Source organism: Kogia breviceps, chromosome 5 (assembly GCF_026419965.1).
Source record: "Kogia breviceps isolate mKogBre1 chromosome 5, mKogBre1 haplotype 1, whole genome shotgun sequence".
In the NCBI taxonomy this organism is placed as follows: domain Eukaryota; kingdom Metazoa; phylum Chordata; class Mammalia; order Artiodactyla; family Physeteridae; genus Kogia; species Kogia breviceps.
The window spans coordinates 106165779-106173163 of record NC_081314.1 but is presented as its reverse complement, the minus strand read 5'-3'; the positions used below and the strand labels follow the sequence as shown (position 1 = coordinate 106173163).

The 7385-nt window shown below is 33.1% G+C and overlaps 1 pseudogene; it reads right to left on the bottom strand.

Moving 5' to 3' along the window:
- Positions 1–5431: 5431 nt before the first annotated feature.
- Positions 5432–6367, bottom strand: LOC131757441 (transcription initiation factor IIB pseudogene; annotated as a pseudogene).
- Between the last annotated feature and the right edge of the window lie 1018 nt (positions 6368–7385).

Sequence of the window (7385 nt, the reverse complement as noted above, 5' to 3'; positions counted from 1 at the left end):
CTCAAAGTGGCTTTTTTCAATTTGTTTTCAATTTTTATCTTTAAAAATAATACTTTGGGACTTCGGACTTTATGTTTACTTTTTACCGTTTTAGAAAAGTTTTTCCATGGCTAAGAGAGATGGTACAAAGTAGAAAACATCAAAATGTTGGCCTTAGAAATGTCTTTAAAGAAAAAATTAAAAGACTGAACAAAAAAGAACTTTACAATTTAAAATTTGGTATTCACACACCTAGTGCTAACCTAACAGAATCTAACTCTCCAAATCCAGTTGTTACTGCTGTCTCTATTATCAGGTTCTTTATATTCAACTGAACCACTGTCTTCAAAGAGCTTTAAATGGCATAACACAGACAGTTCCTGCACTTCACCTAGCTAGGTGTTTCCAATTCTATGAACCTTTGATTTCTAGAGATTCTAGTCAACCCAAGGAATTAAGAATGTTTAATATGAAAAGGTCAGCAGATAATAAGCAATTCTAAGTTTACCAAAAATCGAAGGCTCCTATTTATTTCCCCAAATGGAAGAGGCAACCAATGATAGTTAACACAAATATGTATGTTTAGGAGAATGTCTCATAACTATTGTGTCATAATTATCATCAAATTCAAGCATATTTCCTTAATCAGTGTATCTAATTATTGTATCCATTATGGGAATAATTTCTTCATATCATTTAACTCTTTTCAATCTCACAATTGTTTTTTAGCATACTATGATTGCTTCATGTTAGTCATATTTCTTTTAGTATCTTGAGTTTGTCATTTTCATCTGAAAGTAGTGCTACTCAGTACTGTTCCACAATTTAAAGCCTCAACTAGTGCAGAATCACACAGCTTCTACTACTATATAAAAAACATTCACATTAGTAACATTGTACCTTTCAATATTCAATTTAACTCAATAGTTCATTTATTATTACAATGAAATATTTATTATATAATCACCCTGTGATATATTAAAATTTTAGATGTCTGGACTTTATCATAAGCCAGGAATTCTCACTCTGACTGCACATTAGAATCATTTGGGAACCATTTAAAAATTTCCCTGTCCTCACTCCTGAAACAACTGATTCAGAACCTCTGGTGGTAGGGCCCAAGCATGGGTATCTTTACAATGCTCACAGTTGAGTCTAAGAACTTTGAGATTTGAGAACTGGAAACTTCATGAATTAATTATCTTTTGTACATTAAAGTTGTGAAACAAATCTCTAAATAGTGTCTTATTCAGTTTTTCTGTCCTGCATATTTCATGAATTTTCAAAATCTGGAAAGAACACATAAAATCATTTTTCTATCCTAATAAAACAACAATTAATAGGATGATCTTTTTATATTTTTATAAAGCACATCTGGTTTTGTAGGCCCTCATAAAAATGGGAATACTGTTAATTGACATCCTAAGATACATGCTTAAATTATTTAAAATATTACCGATTCCATTATATATTTGAGATTTATATAATTTATGCCATTATAACCACAATATAGTTAACCTTCTCAGATAATACAATAGCATAAAAAACTTTAAGAGATAGTGTAATATAGTGGTTCATAATCTCAGGAGCTAGACTGCTCAAATGTCACCTACAACTGTTTACTAGTTGTGAGAATTAAGGCAAGCTACTTAGCCAAGAAATGGAGATATGGATACTCAAAGTTAGCTTTGAGTATTAAAGATTTTATCGGTAAAGCAATTAGAAAACTATGTGGCCCATTATAAGTATTACAACCATACTTGTTTTGATACTTCAAAACTAAAATATATTAATATTAACATTAATATTTAATATTAATTAATATTAAAAACACTAATAAAGTTTCTATTATTACCTTTTCTCCCTAGAGATACAACTTATGGGTCTGGGAATCAAAAGGTTAAAGTAGGAATGGGCCTAAGTTACTACCACTCCTAATGACCAACTTAGAGAATTTGTGTCTTCTGTTTCTACAACTTAAGCCTATGTGGGTCTAGAAGTCCTACTGACTTTCACCAGGAGAAACAGGAAGTTCCATTAAACGTCAAGCCATGGCTACTGTCCTTTTGCCTTGTGCTCTTTGTGCTAAGAGACGATCTGGAAAGGACAGAAAATCTATTCTGGTAGGGGGCAAAGGACTCTATTCTTCTGAAAGAGGTAGGGCTGCTGTTATAAAATGGAGCAGAAAATAACACATTTGGTTTCCGGATCATTTACTAGGGCCTCTACTGGTGTTCTCCTCCTTAAATTTAACAAGTGCAGCAGTGTGAGCCTATGAAAAGCATGGTGACCAAGGGCACCAGAGAAGCAGACCCCTCAGAGATGAAGATCTGAGTTATCCCACCATCTAAATCACTTCCATGAGGAAAGATGCTGTTTAAAGGTGACGAAAATTTATAATAGGTATTGGAGGAAATAGGGAAGCTCCAGTTTCAGGGATGGTATTTTTTAAGCTACCTCTTATAAGTTTCTTCAGGAAATGGAAACTACCAGAATCCTGGAGAGTTGGGGTGAATTTACCTTATAGATGAGGTAAAGTCCTTTATGGCAGAAGTGAGCATAAGTGACGGAAAGAGTAGACTAACTTTAGCCACCCCTGGATAAAGGAAGTGTGGTTGCTCCCACCAGAGATAACGAAATGCAGGTGTTGGGGAGAAAAAGTGGTCACCTTAATAAATCAGAGTGATATTTTTAAAAAGTTGCTAGGCAGTCACAAATAACAGATGTCCATTGTATCAAAGGGCAGAAATATTGCTTACAGGACTGAAGTGAAACACCATATGTAGAAGAATCCCATGGTTTACTGAAAATATCCTAGAATAAAGATGGAAAATGGTAGCAAATAAATCTTGACCCAGACTAGAATATTTATTATAAATAAAAAACTATGACTGCATTAATATCTAAATTATTCATAAGAATTTCTATGAAGAGATACATAGAAAATTCATGACCCTACAGCAAATTAATTTTAAATATGACTGGGGTATTTATCATTTATCTGGGGAGACAGTTAAGTACATAAATATACCTTTAAAAAAAAACACCTCATTTTTAAGCAGCGAACTTCACGAATCAGTAATATCTGCAAGTTTTCTACCAGTAAATTTTATGACCTGTATCAACATAAGGCTTTATGACTTTATGTTAAGGTATATGTAGCATTACTACTATCTACCTCTAGCCAATCAACCCCTGGTGGTACACTATTCCTATTTTTTTTTGAAACTTATCCACTAAGTCTTCTTTTGCCCCACAAAGTGTCCCAAGACTTACTTTTTTCATGCCTTTGAAAATACACTCTGCATAAGTTGAATTCAACATTCAATGACAATCACAGATTTTGGTGATTATTTAAATATCATAAATATTTTTATGAAAGTCATCATAAAGACATTTAAGTGAATATAATTAGTATAATGTTTCATATCTATTAAATAGTTTATTCAGTTACCCCTTGTGACATACAGTCATGTAACAACAAAAAAAACTGGCACAAACACTTTACATCAGGGAAACCCTGGTGCATAGTACTAAAATTAATTTTACTTTATTTGTTCTTGCACAGATTAAGCTACCATATGTGTTTGAAAGGTAAAAATACTATAAAATGTAATTTATAAATTTAGTCATTCTTCTGAAACTGGAAACACATATCAGCGTATAACAAAAGTTACCATTGGATGATTAAATAAAACCTTATCTTTGCTTCCAAGATCACATATACTTTTTTTCCCAGAGGTTGATCTATGAATATATATGGGTATTTCATTACGGCAGTGCTATCATATGTGGATAAAACATTAGGTTCAAGAATTACCTGGATTAGTTTTTTTTTCCCCCTTCAGTGTGATTATTTCAGTCATTTGAAATTAACCTAGGTTGATTTGGTTTTTTTTAATAATACAATATTTTCTTATCCTTCTTGATTTTATCTACTTTGAGAATGTGAAAAACTATTACCTAAAAGTTAAAACTAAGCAAAATTTATACTCTTAAATGTGTCTTTTCCCCACACATTCTATGCTATCTCAACTACCCAACCTTTCCATCCATTCTATCCTATCCTTTTTAATCATCAACCTTATTATTGTCTGGTTTAATTGTCCTGTATTTGTTTTACAGAAATGAGCAAAGATATGACTATTTTCTTATTTTTCTTCTAATAAAAAGCTAACACACTATAAATTCCCTTTTGTGCTTTACTTTTTTAAAAAACTAACAATATATTCTAGAAATTATTCCCTACCAGTTCAAACAGATCTTTTTATAGAAGAATATTTCTACAATACATGGATATACCATAGTTTATTCAACCAATATCTTGTGAATGGGTGCTTAGGCTGTTTGCAATATTTTGCAATTACAAATATTGCTGTGATGAATATATTGGAAATGCCTATTTTCATATTGTTAGAGGCATGTTTTCAGGATAAATTCCCAGAATTGAAATGCTAGTTAAAATCTAAATGTACATATAGTTTTGTTATTCACAAATTCCTCTTCAAACTTGCATTCCCATCAGTAACATATGAACATCTGTTTTCTAAAGTATTGTCAACAGAATATGTTTCCATATATCATTTTCATATATATATATATATATATATATATATATATGTCATTTCAGTGTAGGGCTTACTTGTATTTCTCTAATTATGAGGTAGGTGGCACATCCTGTCATAGGGTGTAGAACCATTTTTACATCTTTATTTGTATTGCCTGTTCTTACCTTTTCTCCATTTTTCCTATGGGGTTCTTGAGGTTTTTTTTTTTCCCTAAAAAATTTAGGACTTACTTGTATATTACAGATGTTAGTCCTTCATCTGTGATATATATAGCAAATATTTTCTCCAGTTTGTTAGTTATCTTTTTTTATTCTGTTGTTTTGCCACACAATAGCCTTTTAAATTAATTTTATGTAATCATTTATCAATCATTTCCTTTATCACATCTTTATTTTGAGTCACTTTTAGAGAACACTTCCCTATATTCAAGTTATAAATGACTCTATTCTTGCTTTTGTATGGCTGTCTTATTTCTTGTCTTATTTCTTTTTGCTGTTGTAAATAATTTGTCCTATTATTATGTCCCCTAACTAGTTATTGTGTATATAAAAGCTATTGATTTATAAATATTAATTTTATTACATGCTACCTTTTAAATTATTTTATTATTTTAGTCTTAAGGGTTTTTTTTTTTAGTTTTGAAAAACGTTTAATTCAAGAATTACATAATTTCAAATATCTTCCAAAATACAGTTTCCTAGATTGCTACAAAAGAAAGCATATTCAGTAAGAAATTTAAGTCATTAAATATATTTCACTAGTATATACATACAGAAGGCCAAACAATTAATATTTAGCCCTGGAATGTGTACCATGTCTTTTGTTTTTCCTTATTAAAGGCTAAATCCAGCACTTTGTATAGGCTAAGTACAACAGGCAAAGTTCAGTGTTCATAGGAGTTTGACATTAGCTGCTTCAATTTATAGCTGTGGTAGTTTGTCCACAGGGGTGTCAAATTTGAAGTCTGTAGGAAACAGATCTGGGGCCCAAAGATAGATTAGTCTGTAGGACTGTCTGATTGTAACATCAGCAACACCAGCAATATCTCCAATTTCTTTTTGGGTCCTTTTCTCAGCTGATGCCTGTGAGGCCATGTAAATGGTGGCTACTGCCACAGATATCGGGCTCCTTCCAGGAACCAAGTCCAACTCCACAGCTTTATGCACTAGATGTGTAGCTGCCATCTGTACTTGTTTAGGAAGACAAAGGTTGGAACAAAACCTGGACATGAAGTCCCCAGTTGTAATCAAATCCACACTGGTTTCTAAAGCTTTCAAAATAAGTTTAAAACATCAACCAATTTCTTTCTTAGAAATTCGTGATACAGCACATATTTCTTTAAATGTCCTAGTAATTCCTTCCTGTCTGCAGGCAATATAGAGACAAGCAGAAGCTATGGCATCATTAGCTCTTCCCTTCAGGCTCTTCTGTTCATACGCTTGCTTGAATAGATTATTTGTTCAACCAACTATATTTCGAGGGAGGTTGATTCTGTCCGCCATGGTAGTGATTTCTTTGAATGCATTCATCATTGCCCGATCAGAACTATTTATGGTTCTCCTATTCTGGTACTTAGAATTACCACATTCATCCAAACGTGCAGCTCCTGTACCCTTGACATTCACAGTGGACAAATCTCCATCACTCAGAAGAGGATTTTGAGAATCTCCAACTCGAGATGGATCTTTTGTTGCTACAACCAGACCACATTCAGGACAGATCATATCACCAGCTCTGTAGTCCTCCACTAAGATCGCATCTGGATGGTTTGGACATGTGACTCTTGGAAGAGCATCCAAACGGCTGGTAGATGCCATCATCACAGCCACTGCGGTTCCAGCCACCGGGTACAACAGATGCACTGCAGACACGAAGAGACTGCCTAGTCCTAGTTCTTAATATTGAGTTTCTGGAATTTAACATAAATTCTTAGGATATATAAACTTATTTCATATAAACTGAGACTGTTTATTTCTTGTTTTATAATTCTTATTATTCTAATTGATATATTTTGTCTAACTGTATTGGCTAATGCCACCAGAAAGTGTTGATTCTTAACAGGCACTGGTTCCTTGTTCCTAATCTTAGTGAAAGTGCAGTTAGTATTCACGTGTTACATAAGATGATGGCTTTAAGATTTAGAATATATTATACATATTCTGTTAGAATATATTTAGAGTATATATCTTACCCTTACATACACACACACACACACACACACACACACACACACACACACATTTCTACTTATTTGAAGTTTATTTTTTTTCCAGAAATAGGATTTAGATCTTGTCAAAAGCTTTATATCTATGAATATGGTAGATTATATTCATAATTTGACAATATTAAACAAATCTTGCATTTCTGGAATAAATTACACTTGGTCATGGTAAATCATTTTCATAATATGATATTGTGTTTCTTGTTATATTTAATACTTTGCATTGATATTTCATAACTAATATTCTTTTTCTGGTACTGTTTTTACTAGGTTTGCTAATAAATGTAACATTTCATAAAAATTATAGGAAGGAGCTTGGTAGAAGATGGCAGAAGAGTAAGACGTGGAGATCACCTTCCTCCCCACAGATACATCAGAAATACATCTACACGTGGAACTGCTCCTATAGAACACCCATTGAATGGTGGCAGAAGACCTTAGACCTCCCAAAAGGCAAGAAACTCCCCCACGTACCTGGGCAGGGCAAAAGAAAAAATAAACAGAGACAAAAGAATAGGGATGGGACCTGCACCAGTGGGAGGGAGCTGTGAAGGAGGAAAGGTTTCCACACACTAGGAAGCCCCTTCACAGGTGGAGACTGTGGGTGGCGGAGGGGG